At 37.4% G+C, this 20301-nt stretch overlaps 1 long non-coding RNA gene across 3 annotated transcripts in view; it reads right to left on the bottom strand.

Annotated features, from left to right (window-relative positions):
• The window catches only part of LOC131096996 (uncharacterized), a 121352-nt gene that overhangs the window by 18386 nt on the left and 82665 nt on the right, over positions 1-20301 (bottom strand). For 2 of the 3 annotated variants that reach the window (XR_009116014.1, XR_009116015.1), the window contains one exon: positions 11745-12476. The exons of the other annotated variant lie outside the window; for it this stretch is intronic. This is a non-coding gene — a long non-coding RNA (uncharacterized LOC131096996). The remainder of the gene's footprint in view (positions 1-11744; positions 12477-20301) is intronic. 3 annotated transcript variants of the gene reach the window in all.

The raw sequence follows: 20301 nt of genomic DNA on the forward strand, positions 1-20301 counted from the left end.
TGCTCAATCATATAGGAAGCCTATAGTACTGAAAGAAATATTATATTTTAGAATATTGATAAATAATTAGGATACTAACTTTTATATAATTAATAACCACAGTCAGAGTGGGATGATCAGTTGGATTTTTATGCAAATCTGATTAAATGGACATTTGGGGGTTCTTGGTGATTCTGTACTCTTTGAAAGAATGAGCAATCAGAGCTCAGTTGCTTACTCTGTAGCCCCTCATAGTCTGCACTCCCCTCCCACCACAATATAAGTATCTCCTCATATACTTATCCAAAACTGACTTTTGATATTTTCCTCCCTTTAATTCTGTTGCTATGGAAATTTTCTCCCATAGTGTCTGCTTTGACTCAAAAGTGCTGAAAGCCTTTGAACATGCAGCACTCTTCTGTATCTTCAGCACATTTTGGAATAATGCAAACAAATGCGAGTGAAAACTGTGTTTATAAAGAAATCCCTTCTGCTCTTCCACTCCTTTCAATGTTTGCATGTTTATTTTAGGAAAAAATAAACAAGCATTGAGTATATAACCCTGCTCATACCAAATCTTCCCAAGGAACTGAACAAATGACACACAGTCTGCAAAGATTATTTGTCAAGTGCTGGAGCACAAGTGCCCCTGGAGAGCAATTGAAAACCTTCTTGTAATGCCAGCTTGCTATTCTTTGTCTCTTACAGAAATGAACAATAACATTTCAAAAGTCAGCACCCAATTACTCTTACTGTATTCAAACAGGACTTGAAAAGCTTCCTGAATGTCCTGCAAGGATTGTGCATCTCCTGAAGGGCACAAAAGGAGACATGAGAAGTTCCCATGTAATGGGAGAGGCAGTGCCTCCTTCAATCTCCACTCTACTATCCTGACACAGCAGGAGACTTAATTCTATCCAACTGACATGAGCAAAGGAGATCAGTGGAGTTTTATCCCTCAGAGTAATATGACATCAGGTATAAAAATGTGGGGGAAAAAGTGAATAGCTCTTCCCAGTAGATCTTAGAGGATGTCTAAATGGATGAATAAGTAAATATGATCAGAGAACCTTACTTTAAATAAAATGGACTTTTTCCCACTTGGAACTCAATCAATAGTTCATCAGTTATCTCTATAAAGTTTTCACAAAGTCTTACTCTTGCTTATGACAACACACTTCCTTCCTTCCTTCCTTCCTTCCTTCCTTCCTTCCTTCCTTCCTTCCTTCCTTCCTTCCTTCCTTCCTTCCTTCCTTCCTTCCTTCCTTCCTTCCTTCCTTCCTTCCTTCCTTCCTTCCTTCCTTCCTTCCTTCCTTCCTTCCTTCCTTCCTTCCTTCCTTCCTTCCTTCCTTCCTTCCTTCCTTCCTTCCTTCCTTCCTTCCTTCCTTCCTTCCTTCCTTCCTTCCTTCCTTCCTCCCTCCCTCCCTCCCTCCCTCCCTCCCTTCCTCATTCAATCACAGAATCTTCTACAGAATACTTTTAAGTATAGAAATTCTAAATTTATTTCCCTAAAGATTTGATTAATTATGCAATCTACCATGCTGTTAAGTTAGTTCCCCTCTGGACTACTTGTGCTCTTCACCTGTTTGGTGTCCTTTTTTGGATAAAGGGTCTGACAATATTATCTAATTTGGCACTCGCCTTCATCAAAATTAAATTTTAAAAATGCAGAAAAGCCAAATAAATCACAAAATAACATAATAAATAATAATATAAAAGAACATAACTTTGCATACAAATAACCCAATCAACCTAAAAGTATTCCTCATGAAAATGCCAGGAAATATGTTTCATAAATGCTGTAATGACTAGAGTGGGGCTTAGAACTACTACAATTTTAAACTCCTTCTCTTGAAATCTCTCTCTAGTGTGAACCATTTCTGTTTCTAAATTATATTGGAGAGGACTTCTGAGATCATCGAGTCCAGCCTTTGACCAAATGCTTCCATGCCCACTAAACCATATCAAAACTGCCAACACCACTTGTTTTTGAAGACTTCCAGGGATGGTGATTCCACATTTTCCCTGGGAAGTCTGTTCCAGTGATTAATCACTCTGTCAATGAAGAATTTTTTTTCTAATATCCATTCCAAACCTCCCCTGGCAAAACTTCAGTCTGTTTCCTCTTGTCCTATGCCCAGTTACCTCACCACACACTCCCTTCAGGTAGCTGTAGAGAGCAATAAGATCTCCCCTGAGACTTGTCTTTAACCCATCACCTGGGCCATTTTTGGATCTCTCCCCTTAGTGCTATGCACAGTTATCATTGTAACAGTGAACTGGAGACGGATCCCCACTGGCACGATCACATATGGTACCAATGAGGTAAGCACCAGCAGAGGATCCAGTCCATAGCTTTTCCTAAACTCAGTATCACATTATTTCCTTAGTAATGAGAGAGCTCAGTGGAAGTGGAACAAACAGTGTTCTGTGCCTATTACACTCATTTTATTATCTCCTGGATCATTTTGAAGTAATCTGCGGATAATTCAAATCCCTTTAGCAATTTGAGCAGCATGTGTGGAGAGGCACTATAGAGCAAGGCAGTTAATGTCCCCTTGTATTTTACCACAATCATGCCTGGAATACCACATTCAATTCTGGGCATCCCTGGAGAGATCTGAGGGCCAGCAATGAGATATTGAGGGTAATAGGCGGAACTGGTCCTTGGTGGGGAAAATAGGTGACTCGAGGCATGTTGCAATTGATATTTTATCCAGTTATTTCTCTTCCTTTACAGCATCCCAGGAATGAGCAGATTCAATTAGCAGAGAGGTGGCAAGAGATGGGTCTCAATTGCAAATCGTCCTTCCCAGTAATACAATAAAAATGAGATAGCAATCAGAATATATCAACCAAATTCTCCTAATTTATTAGAAGATCTGTGTTTTAGATACTCAAAATGCAATACTGACATAAGAAATAACTTTCTTGATAATTAAGAGAAGTTTTCTTTTTTTTCATGTCTTCTCATGTTTCAGGAATGATGACTGTTTCGTTTTTACAGAAGGATGGTCATTACTGCCATATATTGCAGCATGAAATATGTAAAAGTTTCATTGATCTTGAGAAAGCAGCTTCAAAGAAAGATTATTGAAATTCCTTTGCTCTGATAAGATCTGATCCTGCTTTTCTGAAGTGAAGGCAGTTTTGTGAAAATCCTAATGGGGCAGTGTCTGTCCTTTAGACAACACTGTAAATTTAATCTAGGTTAGAAAATATCTGAGTTTATCATTGCAAAGTGTAGGTATTTTCTTACTATGAAGAAAAACCATTTTCTTTGCTCTTTCATTGAATTTCTTTCCAAACAGAGCATTCAATTTAACTTTTCAATCCATAAGCAAGTGTGTACTGAACTGCCAATTCTCAATGGGATAGTTCAGAATTGGTGATGGACTGCATAGCTATAATTTTAAAAAGATTAATTCACTGGTGACCTAAATACCAACACAGTGGCAAATTGAAAAATGTTTCTAAGCAACAAGGACCTATCAACACAATGAAAATTCCTCCTTCAGAAATTGCTACCTGAAGCAAAGCAGAAAAGAATATGTATAAGATTTGAAGGAGGGTAATGAAAAAAATGAGCCAGAAGCACCCTTATCTTTTAAAAGATTGTTATGTCTATATATTTATACGATTCTAGGTTTTGGTTTTTCTGAGATGGCAGACTTTCAGGAAATCTAAAAGGGAGGTGTTGCCACATGGAAAAAAGAAATATCATCACGAGAGCAGAACTGCTCCAAAAGTGATAGGTAAAAGCAAAACTGTATCAGAAATGTGGTCCTTCTCACAGAAAATTCTTGATCCCCTTGAGTTATTTAAGATCACACAGCAGTTTCTCAAGGGCAGATATGTAGACACTTTATAGCTCCTTTAGGAAGAAAACTTTTCATTATTACATTAGTGTTGTACTCCCTGGCCTAGACATGCCAGTAGCTGACTGAACACTTAAACTGCACAAAGTTGTGGAAGCATCACTGGGGAACAGAAGTAGCCTATTGTGAGTAGTAAAGTACTTTTCATTTCTGTAATATCCCAGTCCTGAGCCCTCAGGGTTACCTACAAAATGAGTCTCCCATCTCCTTCAAAAATACTTGGAAATTGAAATATGTGATTTTTCTGGTTGCTAAAATTCATATATAAGGAGATACAGATTTTCTGTCAAATTAATAGATCTGCTCACTCTTCCACCTTTCTGTATCTCAAATGATGCAATAACTGCATCACACCCCACTTACTAACACCATGTTCTGTTTGAAATATATCACATAGGTGTTTCTTCCCATCTCATACATTATCATAAGAAAGTTAAATTTAGAACTATTGTTCTCTGTCTGTGCTTGAAATGAAATGTTCTCCTTCTTGCTCAGATCTGAAGAAGAGTTTTCATCTTTAAAGCTCATGTGTTCTTCCACCTCTCTCAGTTCTTTACTTGCCTTTTTACTCTTTACTCTCCATGCCTTATTACAAGAGCAATGCACACTTCCTGCCATAACTTTTTGACTTCAGAACGCGTTGTCCAAGGCCAGCCAAATTGAATCACCTTCCTTTACAGACCTAATGCTCTGAGCTATGAATGATATAGTGGAAGATTCATGCTTTAACAATTCTACACTGTCTTTCTTAATGGGAGAGTTGTCCAGTAGAAATTGATGGAATGAGAGCCTCTCTAGATGTGGCAATTGGAATGATAGAATGGATGGTGTTGGAAAGGACCTTTAAGTTCATCTAGTGCCATGGACAGGGACACCTTCTGCTAGACCAGATTACTCATAGCCTTGTCCAACCTGATCTTGAACATGTCTATGGTGATCCCCAATTTTTCTAGGCAGCCAGATCCAGTGTCTCACCATCCTTCTCATAAAATAATCTTCCTTACGTTCAGTCTAAATCTACCTCCTTTCAGTTTGGAACAAACACCCCTTGTCCTGTCACTACAGGACAGGGTAAAAGGCCTCTGTCTTTCTCATAAGCTCCCTTTAATTATTAAAATAGCCCATACTAGTAGATACTTTACACTAATATAGTGGCAAGGAATGTACTTGGGCATTCAAACACACTTATGTGTATTAGTAAGTCATTGACAGTCTTTGTTGGCAGAAGTCAGGAGTTATAATTTGCAAAGAGCACCCTCAGTAGGCATTCAGCACACAGCACCATATTTTGAAGGCTAGGAGGCATAACATTGTCATTTCTTCGCCCAGGCATATTCTAGAAAGCATTTAATACACTTTCAAAGCAGTTGCAAAATAGAAATCCATAAATTTTAAGTGAATGAAAGATCACTGTAAGAAAAAATTACTTTTTATTTCTTTATTTTTCTTAGTTGTTGTTTTGATTCCTTTTTTTTTTTTTTTTTCCAGAACTGTAGCTGTGTTGCTATGACTGCATATTAGCACTGGTAATTTTGAACTTCAAAATTCTGTTGTTTTCTTTTAAATCTAATTGTTGTTAATATGGCAGAGCAGAGATATTTTTACCAGAATTTATAGGGAGTTTGCTTCAAAGAAGAAAAGCTGTTACTGGCAATCAGAATTGATTCACACTAGTTACTCTGAACCAAAGATGTATGAGAAAGAAAAGATCATACAAGAAAGATTTCCCCCAGGATAACTGGTGTCTTTCTGTATTTTGGCATTAGAAGTGCTGTTTGACAGTACTAGAGAGACAATCCAGTACAGGTGACTAAAAATCATCCTCGTGTATATAAATTTCCAAAAAGCATTTGTCTCCCCTTTCCAGGGATTTTATGCTTGCTGAACTTTTTGCTAAAATCAGTGTATTTATCTGAAAGAAAAGCAAATTTTCTGCAGTAAAAAATGAGTGAGGCATTTTGTTCTGTCTACTAAGAACACAGAAAATTTGACTCAGATGGAAATTTTGGAATAATTAGCAGAGGATAGAAAATAAACAATCTATTTTTAGCAAACAGCATATTAAATTTATAAGCTTATAGTGGTTTTATATTGACCACTGAACGAGCACTAGTTTGTCTGTGGTGGAATACTCAGTTATTAGCCTAATTCTGTAAAGTGAGCTTTAGCATTGCCTAATATTGAAGAGCAATTTTACATACATTATATACAGGACTGTTTCTAGAAAATGGACTTTATGCAATCCTTAGTCATTTATGGGGAATTAAGTCATCAATTAATGGTATTGCCTTTTCAATTAAATGGTAGAAACAGCATACTGCTATGCAAAGGGACTACAAAACAGCAAAATGAGACTGTTCATAGGTGCTGTTACCTTGTCAATCTTTTCACTTCTGTGGGAAGTAGGTCTGTTGTTTTAAGCTGAATTTTTTAATGTGTTTTGGAAAAAATAACTTGGATGTCCCAAATTTCATTAGATAACTGGTATGCCTACCGTCTTGCTCCCTCTCAGTGTCTTGGCCTGCAATATTTACATATATTATGCCCATGTTCTTGTATTCCTCAGCTAAGATAACAGAGAAAACTAGAAAACAAAAATATTTAAAGACACCCCAAGGAGATAACTCATATATGAACAGGAACCACTGCTTTTGAGATTATAGAGTTATATAATCATTTAAAATCACAATATCGTAGAATCATTAAGGTTGGAAAATACTTTCAAGATCATCAAGTCCAGCCTCTGACCACATACCACTCTGCACACTGAACCATATATCTACTCATTTATTGAAGTCTTACAGGGCTGGTGATTCCACCACTTCCCTGGGGAGCCTGTTCCCATGCCTGACCACTCTTTCAGTGAAGATATTTTTCACTAATATCCAGCCCAAACCTCCCCTAAAGCAACTTGCGGCCATTTCCTCTCTCCCAGTGTTGGAAAAGACCTCTAAGATATCTCTAAGATACAGCTAATGCTCTTGCATCCAGCATGGTCTCAGCAGCCATAAAATCAAAGGAAAATAGGGAAATTACTACATTTATCTCAGGGCAATGGATTTTATATGCTGTGGCCTCCTATGGACACCCCCCTATGCCCAGGTGGATCTTGCTGTCTGGTGGCCACTCTGGGCTCTGCTCCATGGGCAGGGTGAGGGCATTGCTCCCCATGTGCCAGGGGCTGACAGCATTTCTGCACTAGAGGCTCCAGCAGGGACAGGTATGGAGCATTGCACATCTCACTTCATGCCAGCTATGATGGATGGACCCAGGCTTTCTGTATGAACAGATTTTTGTAATTTATGAACTAAAACAAGATGCTCCTTTGAGCACTAGCATGGTTGGGTTGGTGTTGGGAATCAGCATGGGTCTTGGTAGGAGGAGGATGGGAGGGACTCCTAGTTTCACTTTTATTCTCTTTTCTACAGGTATTCTTGGTTCCCTTTATTCCATTGTCTCAGTCTGCTTCATTATTTTTGGTCTATGACTAAACTGCTACCTTGTATTTTTCTGTGTGGGTAGGGTTTTTCTCATAAAGGAGGTACAGTGGCATGAGCTCTCTGCTCAGGTCTCCAAAGGCACTTTGCTGAGACTGGGACCATGCAGTGATTAACAGTAACTGTGCGCAATTTGGCCTCCTTTTGATCTATTAACTGTCTATAAACAAAGGGCAGTTTCCAAACAGTCATTTTCCCCTGTTCCAAATTATTTTCTTATAATGTTTTATGCTAGTGCAATTCTGTTGGTATTGTTTACACCTTGAGAGGAACACTAGATTTAGAATCTGCAAACAATATTAAAATGCTGCAATTTTCTAAAGAATGGGTCAAAACCTCTCATTGTGGTATTCAAAACCTCATACTTGTGCTATTTAAGTAAAAAAAATACTCTTTTTTCCCCAATTTCTATGAACATATACTCAAATGCAAAACAGTTTCTAAAATGTCACTTTTCAGGACAGGCTGTATACTTCATCTTCAGTGTAAAAATTAAAGCCATGAAGCTCCCAAGTGGGCTAAGAATTTCAGATTCCATTTTCACTCATCATCTAATGCACATTAGTCCTTGAAGCAATGCCTGCTCTGGCACCTGAAAGGCAGAAAAGTTTGTTTGGTTTGCTCAGAGTATTCCATAATTAAACCCAATGAAGCTTTCAGTGTGAGTTATTAACTTGGTGGTAGAAACAGACATTTGTTAAACAAAAAACAATTATATCAGATGTGATTAATAATATTTTTAAGCACACAATATTATCTTATTACAGTAGTGTTATATTGCAATGTTGTCAATCCCAATTGTTAAAAAATGCTTAAATTCACATTACTTTAAATAATACATTTGAGAATCACATGCTTGCTCTTTTATAAGGCCTTTTGATATTTTCAGGCATTGCTGCCCTGGTATTTAGAAGCAGGCCACTGGAGGACAGAATCTAATGGGTTATTCCCACTCCTGTGGATGGACAAGGAGAACCTCCATTTCACACTAATTCCACGCTGTGAGTGGAATCACCACCTCTCTGATCTGCTGCCTCTTAGCCCATGAGCACACCCTAAGCCCTACCAGTCAATAACACTAATTATTCAGAGTGTCACAGTTCAGTGGGCAATGTATATGTGAACATGATGGATTCTCAGCATTGTGGAGAGTTAGTTCTATACTCCTAGAGCCTCTTTACTGGTATAATAAGTTGCACGATCTACAATGAATAAAAAAAACATTTCATACAGTTATAGTCTGCCAGGACTAGCACTCAAACCCTGTCAAATTCTCCTTGCTTTAAGTTATGTAGAATCAAATCCTTTTCAATAGCTGAACAAAAGCCATTGCTATGCTTTATTTTCCTTCCCAAAATAAGTCTAATGCAGGCAAAAAAATGAAGACAGGCTTGTCAGTGATGGCAAGCAGAAAAAAATTACATATAAATCACTGAAAACAACATTTTTCTGAGTAACATGAAGCTGATTTAAAGCAACATCTGGCCAAAGACACTGTCTATGAATTATGTCTACTTAATGAAGAAAATGTGAAAGATTTCAATACAGAGAAAAATGTTAAGAGATACTTACAGTTTTGAAATATTTCACAGCTGACAAGAAACACCATTTAATTACTATTAAAACTGACCTTTATTGGAAGCCATATGGCTAACGGGATTCAGATCACAGTTTGAGGACAGTTTAAAGTTCCTAGCCCTTATGAACAGGTAAAAGTGATCTGTCTGACATCAGGCTCTCCATTAACCAATGTGACACACCTGAGGAATTTGGGCTCAGAGACACTGCTCCAAGAGCACAATCAGCTTGAGAGAAGCAATTTGAGCATCACAAACAGAAGGCTTGCATATGCCCAAATTCACTTTTCTGTTCCTCTCTTAACCAGAGACTCCTTCGGAAGAAGCATTAAGGCCTATGCTTATCTGAAAACATATATATATATATATATATATATATATGAGGAATGAATATACATACACAAAAATATTTTTGCATATACATGCAAAAAATACCTACGTTTAAGGAAAAGCTTTAAAATTATAGGGCTAATTTCTGTTCTGCAGTGGGAAAAGCAAGAAACAGAAAGAAGATCTTTGTTGCTGTCAGGTCTCCTGTATTCACTTTTCCCAATTTCCATCAAATTCTTTTGTAAATTGATACCAACTTATTTTTAAAAATTCTTAGTCATAGGTTCATGTCCATATAGACTTTTATGCCTCATCCCCTTCTTTTTCATTCCCAATTACAATTATAGTGTTGGCTCTCTAATATATTCTCTAGACTAGAGTCTGGGTTATTCCAGTCAGTCCGTCAAGTCTCATTTTCTGTCACAAATTTTCTGGGGAGCTGATTTTTTAATGTTGTTGCATCTTGGTCACAATAGCTTCTGCCTTGTGATGAAACAAGAACAGAAAGTTGGGATAATGTCATCCCTGCTGCAATTTGAGAGAAACACCAGAGTTGCATCAAGAATTAGTTTAGACCAGGGTGTTCAACCCAAATAAACAATGACTACAGGGACTACATTAAGTAGAAAAATATCTGAAGTTAGTGAAATAGCGTAAAAAAACAGGACACAAAATAAATGTTTTGGGCTTTCCAAAACACAGTCCAACATTCTTCTCATCTTAGTTCCTTGCCAAACAATGAAAGCCCTCTTTTCCTGAAAATGACTGCATAATTTAAATGTTTTCCTTCTTTTATTTTTTCCTCAGTGAGACAAAACAACAGCAAAGGAGAGTTCTCATACAAAGTCATATCTTTTTTTTGTTTTAAAAGATGGAAAAAACAAGGGATATTATGGTCACAAAAATATATCTAGAAGGCACAAATTTAGAAATTTGTCAGCAGTGGTGATACAGAATTAAGTAACCTTAGAATTTCATTTCCAAAAATTGCTGTTGTCTTGTGGGTCAAGAGTATAAATCCCCGAAAAGCCCAGTCATTTTTAAAACCACACACAAGGCAGCCTTATAATCATTGACTGATTCTTGCACTCTGTTGATGGAAACAATGAGATAAACCATGAAAATAATGCCCTAAAGATTTCATGCTTGAAAAGACAAAGACAGAGAGAGAGAAAGAAAGTTTCACTTTGCATTTGATTTTTCCACCCAACTTTGCAGGAGTTCAGGGTTCGGACATATGGTGGAGTATGTGCAATCAGTAAAGTGACAGCTACTCTTTCACCCTTGGGCAGCTAATGGAAATGTAGCTTGTTTATAAGCCAAATTCTAAAAATAGCAAGTGTTTCTTTTAACATGGCAGAATAGTGTGACTCATGCATCATTCTGACATAAACATGACATCTGTTGCAGTCAAGTCATTATGTCCAAATCCTGAAGCCAGATGCAGTTTGACCATTTTCAAAACTGCTTATCAATCTATAAAAATTATTTGAGTATCAGTAGAAAAAATAACAGCAATCTGGAGATAATTTCCCAAATATTGCATGTGCTGGTTTTATTAGGACCTGAAACCTGAGCTATTAATTCAATCAGTGAAGTTATAAATAGGTTAAAAACAACCCACAATCTCTCATGTCATGCTGTTATATAAACTTAGATGCCTGGCCATCCTAATAGCTTATTTTATGGTTACTGTACAGAATTTCATGGGGCACCTATTACTGCCATAGTACAGGACAGGACACTGAGTAAACAACTAGCAGCCTCTTTGCCTAACCTGTCCATCTCTAAAATGGAGGTGAGGATAATGCTTTTTATGTGGCCAATGTCTCCCCTTCCAAGCAGGAGCTTTCAGCATTGGCTTTCCAAAACTCAGGTCTCTAAGATGGCTGTGAGCAGTTATAGCTAATTGCCCAAGATTGCTTTGCAGTGGATGGAAAGAGATAGGCACTTTCAGGGACAGCTTTCTGAGCAAATGAATCACCTTTTTCGAAGGATCTCCAGATGGCTATTAAATGAGTCCAGGTGAAGAGTTTAGACCTGTATTTTTCAGGTTGAAAAAGGGCTGAAGCAGACCAGGGGCAGGGGGAGGAGCCTTGAGGGTCCAATATTGTCCCGGGCTTGGTCAGCATTTTGCATATAAATCACCCTCTCTTTGTACACTTTTGTTATTGATATTGTTGCTGTTACTGTTTGTTTCCTTAGCTCATTGCTGTTTCCAGTAAATTGTTCTTGTCTCTACCTGATCTCTGCCTTTTGTGTCTCCCACTGGAGGGCAGGTAGGGGGGCAGCTTGAGGGTTTCTTTGTAGTGGGCTTATTAAATTGGGGAATACCCTTCCTAAACCATGATATTTGTCCCTCTGAAAAAAGTGTAGATGCACTAAGCAGAGTAGGTTTTATTACTATGCCCACAAGACTGTTATTACTGAGTTGTTTTCAGCAGACTGACATAATGGAGAAATTAATATACAGAAGTACCAACCTTTCATGTGTCCTGTTCCACTTCTTAACATTGTCTGAGCTGTTTCATCGTGTCAAATTTTCACTTCATAAAGATTCTTTTTAGAGAACTTCCTGCCTTTGCAGGTGGAATTTAATAAGTCAGTGAAAGTCCATGAAACTAGATTAACTTCAAAGTAATTTAAGGAGAAATTAAGTGGACTATATTAGCAGTTGTTTTAATTTGGACTGAGCAGCTCAATGCGGCAGTGAAGAGAAGCTCCAATACCCTCCTGCAGAACCACAGACATCAGCCAGTACCATAAAATAAGTACCCAAGCCCCCTGGGCTGGATGTTCCCTGCCAGTTCATTGCCAGGGTGTCAGTGCCTTCTGCCAAGGTCTAAATAAGACATGTAAAACCAAGGTAGGCTGGAATGGATAGGCCATGTAATGCAGGGCTTTCAAGTGCAGGTGGAGCCTGAGAGGCGAGTCCTGTGTTCCTCCTCAAGGACAATTCAGAAATGTGTGTCCTCAAGTGTAACTTTTATACAAGTAGCCTCAAAAAGTGAGTGTGGGGAAGGTCAGTCTGAAACAGAAAGACTGAAATCTACTGTTTTCGTAAGGAGACATTTAGGAGAGCTGACTCTTATTATGCACTACACAGACCTCTTTTATGTGAGCTACTGTGCAAAGTAATAGGATGGAGTTCTTCAAAGGACTCTCCAAAGTTTCCCAGTATTCTTTCAAAGGTCTTCTAAATTCACTTTCAGAATCTGTAAGATGAAAAAAACATTGAAAACACAGAAAAAACTCTCAGGTTACAAAGTAGATCAATAGAAGTTTTAGAAAAACAAAAGTAAGCAGTCTCCTTATTTACATCTACATACTAATTCTAATCCAATATTTTCTTCATACTTATGTTAAAGTGACAACTAATTCTGTATTTAAGGGAGCAAATCACTCACCATGGGATCATTCTGTGAAGTTCTCAGTCATATGACAAAACTATTTGGCTGGTATCTGTCTTTAACCATCATTCATGCCTACCTAAAATACCAACAGCGGCATTTTGGGTAGCACAGCATTTTTTGACTTAAATATTGGTTATTGAGTTTATGGCAAGTAAAGACCCAAACCTTTCCCTCATCCAACTGTACAGATAACTTTCTGAACCCCACACATGAAGAAGAGCAGCTCCCAGTCCCATTCCCAGTTTGAGGAGCTAAATGCTTTCAGGAAAATTTTTCGCTGTAGAGATGAAAAAACAATAACAGCACCAACAACCAAAAAAAAAACCCCATTACATAGTAAATAAATTCAAGCCCAGAAAGAAAAGGTGTTTGCACTCTTCCACAGTGCTGCATCTTGTTAAATTTTCTGGATGATGCCTTTCAATGTCTCTTTTTTAGGAAAATTATTGTCGCTTCTTATTAAATCCATACTAGTTTTTCTGTCAGGCTCACAGCCACTTTCATGACACCTAGCTCACCAAGGTAAGCATTTAACATTATTTCCATCATCTCCTGGAGTTTTCTGTCTGATGGAAATTGTGCAACTGCACACAGGGGCTAGATTATAGAGAGAGTAGGGTTATAGGAAAAATGGACTAATAAAATTTTCAGGTCAGAAAGATGAAGGAAGTAAGGAAGAAAGTGGTGATTACTGGTGGTTTGGAGTGCAAGAGGACTGGGACCACAGGGCACATCCACGTGGATCTGGGGTCCAGATCTATGGCCTTCATTCAACAAGGAGGGGGAAAATATAAAACCATGTGGGCAATGAAATTTAAAAACTGCAGCCACTGTAGACCAGCCCTTCTTTCCATTGTCTGCAGTGCCTCCAGGGACAGTATTTGATCACTACTTTTATTTGTGTTGGAACTTTGTTCACCTTATCTGAAATATTAATAACTAGCAAGCGATCCTGAGGATGCTTGAGTCTGAGGTGTTAATTAAGAGAGTGAAATGAAATCTCATCATCTAATAACAATTCACCAGGAAGTCTCCTGTGTCCACACAGGTTCTTCTAACAAAAGGAAAGGATTCATCCTCTGTTCTTCTACAAACATTTACTGCTTTGTATTTTCTGACACATAAACCCAGTGAGAATTTGGTGCTAGAAAAAAAGTATTTTCATGATCCATATTTGGAAAATGCCATATTCTTTCCAATCCTTTGCATTTTATCAAGCAACAATATTTTTTTAATTTCCCTTATCTAATTTATAAAAATAGTTCCTTAAAATAAAATTACTGGCAATGATTTTCTTGCAACCCACTGTTAACATGATTTGCTTCATTAGGAATGATTAGCAGAAGTCCAATCGTTGCTCAGTAAGCAATAAAATCTAATTTATCACTTCAATAATACGACTTTGCGGGACGCCGAACAGTGGGAAATTTTTAAATCGGGAGAAAAAGAACACATTTTCCTCATAGAGACAATGACTGAAACTTTCAATGTCATTTCTGTAGAAAAGAAAAACATAAAAATACACTTGAATTGGAGGGCAATTGTAAAGCGTAAGTATCCCAGATGTCTTTTTTCTTTGATGATTATTAGTCTTTTAAGATTGCAGATATTGAAGAAAAGTGCTTGTCTTTCTTTTATTGACCAAACTACAAGGAGATATTTTATTCTGTGAAAGCAAATCATCCAAAATATTCAAATTTAAAATTAATCTTCTCTGCGTTCATGTGTCATCTAGGAGCATCTCTTTTCTCATTTTCCTGACATGAGTGCCTGAGGATGTATAAGGTTTATGGTTTTACAACAACAAAAAATTAAAAATTGGAAAAAAAATGAAACCGTGAAGTTTTTCTAAACAGATACTGAAGATTCTTGTCAGGAACATAAAAAAATTCCAAGCTCCTTATGTTGCTACTGAAAGAGAAATGTGTCTCCTACCTGAATCAGAAGAGGTCATAGTAAACAAGACTTGGCTACTGTGCTAATCTGAATAGAATTTTAATTTCATGAAAAGCATTCAGAAACACTATATATTATTATTCATCTAGGATTTATTTGAAGTGGAGAGTTTTATTGCTATGAGTGTGTTGGTTTATTTAAAGTGATACCAGTCTCTCAGCATGGAATAAAGCACTGATCCTGGTATATGTTGGTTCAATATATTGATATTTTCATGCAGCCGAGCACTAGAAGAAGCAAAATGTAACAGTTGCCAACACATTACATTTCTATCTCCTAAACCACATACAACCACTAATAAGTCACTGCAATTGCCATCAAGTTTAAGATAGTAGTTTCTATATTAAAGTTACTATTAGTTAGATTTTTTGCCTTTTGTCTGTCCCTGATTTTCAAAGGTGTATTGAGCTGTAGTTCATGTTCTGTGAGAAAGGGGCAGGGTAACATGAGAACTTTTGGATCTTCCTTCCCAAATGTGACAGGATCTGTAATAAAGCCAAGACCAAACATGCTCTGCCATTACAGAGGAACTGAGGGTGCAGGGGTTGCCTCTGACCAGGCACTCAGGGAGAGAAGAGTGAGGGATGCAGAAATAGGGAAAGGGAAGAAAGGAAGGAAAGGAAAGAAGCCCTCCTCTTCTAATCTTTTGTCTCTATTTTCTTCCATATCCTCTGTCCTGCTCAGAAGATGTCTTTCTGAACTTGAAAATTATTAAGAAAAAAAGAATATGTGATAAGAGTGAAATTTGGAACAGGTCAAGAAGCACCAGCTTAGTTTTATTAGAAACTCAACTAAGACAAACTGTTGGAAATGCTTCTGAGACCCAGGCTGGGGAAGAGGAGCAGGAAGAAATAACTGGGGTGAAGGGAACACCTTTGGTGTGAAAACTTCTACCTAAATTAGAGAATCAAAATCCTGAAGATAATAAGAAAAACCTTCACTCCCACTGACTGCCCTTTGACTGGTTAACACAGTGCATTGCTACTAGGGATACTGAAAAATTTAGTCCTTAACTTGAAAGCCTTTGTCCTAAGAGCAAGATTTGAAAATGAGAATAAGTCTGCCCAGGAAATCCAGCCTTCTGCATAGCTCGGGGAATGGGTAGTGATTGTTCTTTGATGTTCAGTCTCTTGGAAGGCAACTTAGATCACATTTGTCCTTCCTCCTGCCTGTGGCATTCACTTCTAAGAGAGTTGGCCTGCTTAAATTTTAGCTTTGAATTAAGAAGTTCAGTGAAGGAGCTTTAAAATTTGTTCCCAATCTGACTTTGAAAGTCAACGTTCAGCTTCAAAAGGAAATCTAGCTGTCCATGAACACTTCAAGCCAAACAGCTAGGCAATGCTGCAAGAAGAAAAAAGGGATTTTGGCTTATTTTTGTGTATATGGAGAGAAGAAAGGAGGAATCAAATAAGAAAGTGAAGAAGGTAGGGAAATTTTGGGAGAAAATATATAAAAAAAAAAAAGAAAGGGAAAAAACAAAGGGAAAAAATGCTGTGATAAATACAAAATGAGCTGCAAAACAACCATAAGAAAAAAAAGCTAAGAGGATACACTAAGGTGTCCACTTTGAGGCACAATGTATCAAACTGCCCTTCACAGCAGTAACTTGGTTCGTCTTTGTGGAAAGCTGCAGTAGAGTGAGAGCAAAGTGAAGAATTTATTACCATTTTCTCCTTTTCCTCAGACAGTTCTTGCCCTGCTCTTCTCTTACTACTAAAACACTACATGACACTTTGGTAGAAGACTAGCTATTTATTGCCTCCCAGGTGGGTTGTTAACATTACTTTTAACCTGAAATACTCTGAATCACCAACCTCTTACCCAGAAAACCACCTTCTCTGTGCACCTTGACTGCTCTCCAAATGTGCCACAAGTTGGATGTGTTCTCCAAACCATGAGATGGACACCTCACATTTTATAACAGCTTGTCCTTTGTGAGGGTCATCCTTCTGCTGACAGCAGGGAGCCCTGCAGAACATTTGCAGCAGCTGGAAACACATTAGTCTGTTCTGTGCTTCTGGGTTATTCCCGATGGATGTAACTAAGCAGATGGGTGATTGGAAGAGTGTGAAGACATTTCTTAGTTTTGTATTTAATGGGTGTTTATGCAGTTGGAAGAAATCAATACAGTAAGCATATATATACTCAAATATAATACTCAAATCACTAAATATTTCATCCCAAATACTATACCCCCAGCTAAAGATTTTTCCAGCTGGGATATCACTTCTTGAATACTCGAATAGTTAGCTATCTCAATATACTTCAGAGAAATACAGAACAAGTGCAGAATTAGGATTTTTCTTCCAAATGATCTCTGTGTAGTCTCATCCCTTCTCATCAACATGAAATAAGACCTAAAATTAATATGGTGAAAGACTTGATGGTTACTATAAGTACCCCATGTGGCACTGCCTGAGCCACTTCAGCCATGAAAGAAGCAGATGGGTTGGAGGTAGCGCCCAATGAGCACAGCAATGTCACTTCTTGACCCAAATGCAGCATTCATTCTGGCAGTAATGTGTGTGGGTCAGCTTTAACTTGTGCTCCTGCTCTTCTTCCCGCACAGTGCAGGCACATTGTGAGCTGTGGAGCACAGTTTTACATGTGTCCTGTCTTGGGGACTATTTAGAAATGCTCAGAAAAAACACTACTGAGGATTTTCAGAAAGAAGCAGGTATTGCCCCTGTTTTGGCTCTATTGCAATTATCCAAGCCTGACTTTGCAGAAGTTTCCCCAAAGGAAAAGGTGTAGCTAAATCACTAGAACATGAAGAAAATGAAAAATGGTGCCTCTCCTGACAGTGAAAATGAAAGAGAGAAGAGTCATTCTCAGGGGAGCAGGGAATTGAAGAAGGTTTAGGAGCAAGGAGAATTAAATAAATGACAAATAACGCTCCCATACTCATCCACCACAGACCATGGGCAGCATAGGAAACAACAGAAGCATCAGCACAGTGTGAGGTGACAGGTGATCACCCCGTGAGACAATGGTCAAATCAGTTTCTACCACAGTGTGACAAGGAAAAAGAGATATGCAATGGAAAATAACTACAGAAAATCACCTACCCAAGCACAAAATACATAATTATAATTTTTTTTACTTTTAAAATTTTTTGTGAAAAAAATAATATTTTTATTTTAAATATTTTTCTTGTCTCAAAAAAAAAACCTCCAAGTTTTTTTTTTTAATTTGGAGCTAAATTAAAACATAGATTTCATCCCATTTTATGTTATTTCTTGGCAGCAGGCAAGTAAAAAGATTTCAAGATGAATATTTTGTAACTTCAGCTATGTCATATTTAAACATGAAATCTGTAAGTAATTAAATATAGAAATTTCTTTATTAAAATTGAACAATGGTAGCTATGGAAAATCAAAGTCAGGAGTCTTTTTTTCCTTAACAAAATAGAGTATTAAAACATGATTGTGTTTTGCAATACAAAATGACTGAAATGTAATTATCTTCCATGAACCTTTCATATCTCTCCTTTCATACTTCATCCCAGTACTTTTCCATTTGTATTTTTAATAGCACCATATTAATGGAGCTCCAATTATTTTTAATCATCATCATCATCTGAATAATTTACCTAAAGTCTTTCAGTCTTATTTTCCTGTTCAGACTATTTATAAAGCACATGCAAATGCTCTGGAAATTGAAGAAATACCCCACGTGCTAAGAGCTAAGCACAAATATCTTATAACTGTGTGTACATAAACAAAGATTATAGATATTTGAGGAAATGTGTTCTTCAAGCAAGTCATTCACAGAGACCTACCTTCCAAATGATAAAACAAGAGAAAATAAAGAGGGCTTTTTACCTTTTTGCTCATTTTCATTCTTGTACACGTTACCCAGAGGACTGAATAGCTGGTTTCTGTTTCCTGTTGCATAAAGGCAGGGAATGTATTTGGCACAAAGAGCTCACAGGACATGGAGGTGGCTCATCATCCACACCTCCTCCTCTCCCCCAACATGGAAATCTCTCCGCAGTATAAGCCACCTTTAATATTTTCCAGGGAAGACATTGATAGAGCCAGAAATGGGGCAACAAAATTTTCATGTTTCCAGGAAATATGCTTTGCACTGTGCCACCATATTTTCTTTCTTCTGGCTTCAAGCACTATTATCATCAAGAAATGAATGTTTAAGTTCAAAATAAAACACATTGATTGCCAGCTTGCAAGTCTGGCATAGAGAAGTAAAAGTATTTTCGGCTTCACCTTGCCCCGAAAGAGGAGATGGATCTCAAATACGGTGATGTCTGAAACATCACCTTGGCAAGTGTTCACAGGAAAATCAAAATTTCAGCTGGACTGTGTAATTCTGCAGGCAGACCTGATGGGAAAACACAGGCAGCTGTGGGCCTGATCTCCCAGGACTACATATAGCTTTGAAACTACCATAGAAAAGGACTGACTCTCACTACCAAGTATTGGAGATGAAAAATCTTATTTGCCACAATCCACAGAGCATTATACCATCACTTCTAACTGGGTGCCAACATTTTCTGCAGAAGAGAGAGGTGCAAAGTTTGAGACTTGCAATAGATTAAGGGAAGAAAACACCCAAACATCCCTGGAAATGACCAATAATGGCCACAGTAGCCCACAAGGACATAAGTTTACATCCCTAGTCAGGAACATTCTGTCAAAGCTGGCACAAAATGCAAGGGCCTGAGCAAGGCAGGAAAGGCATGACCACATCAAACACACTTGTAGTCTCTACTGCAGGAGATCAAAGCTCATTTCTTTAAATAATAGTACCAGGCCAGATCGTTCTCAAGCTTTATTTTGAAATCCAGCAAACTTCTTGAACCAAGGGAGCACATGGCAAGGAAACATAAAAAATGCACAAGTAAAAATATGCAATAATTATCCCATTTGTGAATTTAAAAAACACATTAAATTAAATAAAAAAAAAAAAAGGAATATAATAGGACATGTCAAGTTTCCCCAGACCAAGAGACAGTGACATATAAAGCCTTTTTATTATTAACAAGCCCCAGGCCTACTCAAACTACTGTATTTGGAAACTTCAACCTGTCTTGTCTTTACCATCAATTTACAATGAGTTTTTACTGACAACCCAGGTGAAGAACTCTTCTCTTTTTTTCCTAGCATAGCTTCTACCTTTGCCTTGATTACAATTCTGAGGGCAAGGACTAGCACAGACAGGAAACTGTAATGATAAACAATCACAAATTTCAAACTGAAGATTGAAAAAATTTCTATAAACTTCATCTCAGAATAAGTTATTAGATGAGGATAAAATTTAGATAGCTATTCCAAGATATATATTCTGAAATTTGTCTGATTACAGACATGATGAATGGAATGAGAATAGGTTTAGAAAATTTAATTTGAAGTCCACTGTTTTCAGAGCTCTTGAGGACTAGAAAACTAACTTGAACTTAAGAGAGATTAATTATAACTATGCTGTTGTAAAATGAAAATAATATTTACATTTTTTATCATTTTGGATTTACATGTTGGAACAACCTGTCAGGATTCATTCTGATTCAGGAATAAATGCATCATGTATGATGTTTGGGGGGGGAAAAAAATTACACCTATTTGGCAGAGATGGCCATAAATTTTCAGTGCTTATTCTTCATTATATGAGTTCTGCTGTTCTTCTAACGTACATTTTATTCATAAATAACTAC

Source organism: Melospiza georgiana, chromosome 2, assembly GCF_028018845.1.
Source record: "Melospiza georgiana isolate bMelGeo1 chromosome 2, bMelGeo1.pri, whole genome shotgun sequence".
Lineage (NCBI taxonomy): Eukaryota > Metazoa > Chordata > Aves > Passeriformes > Passerellidae > Melospiza > Melospiza georgiana.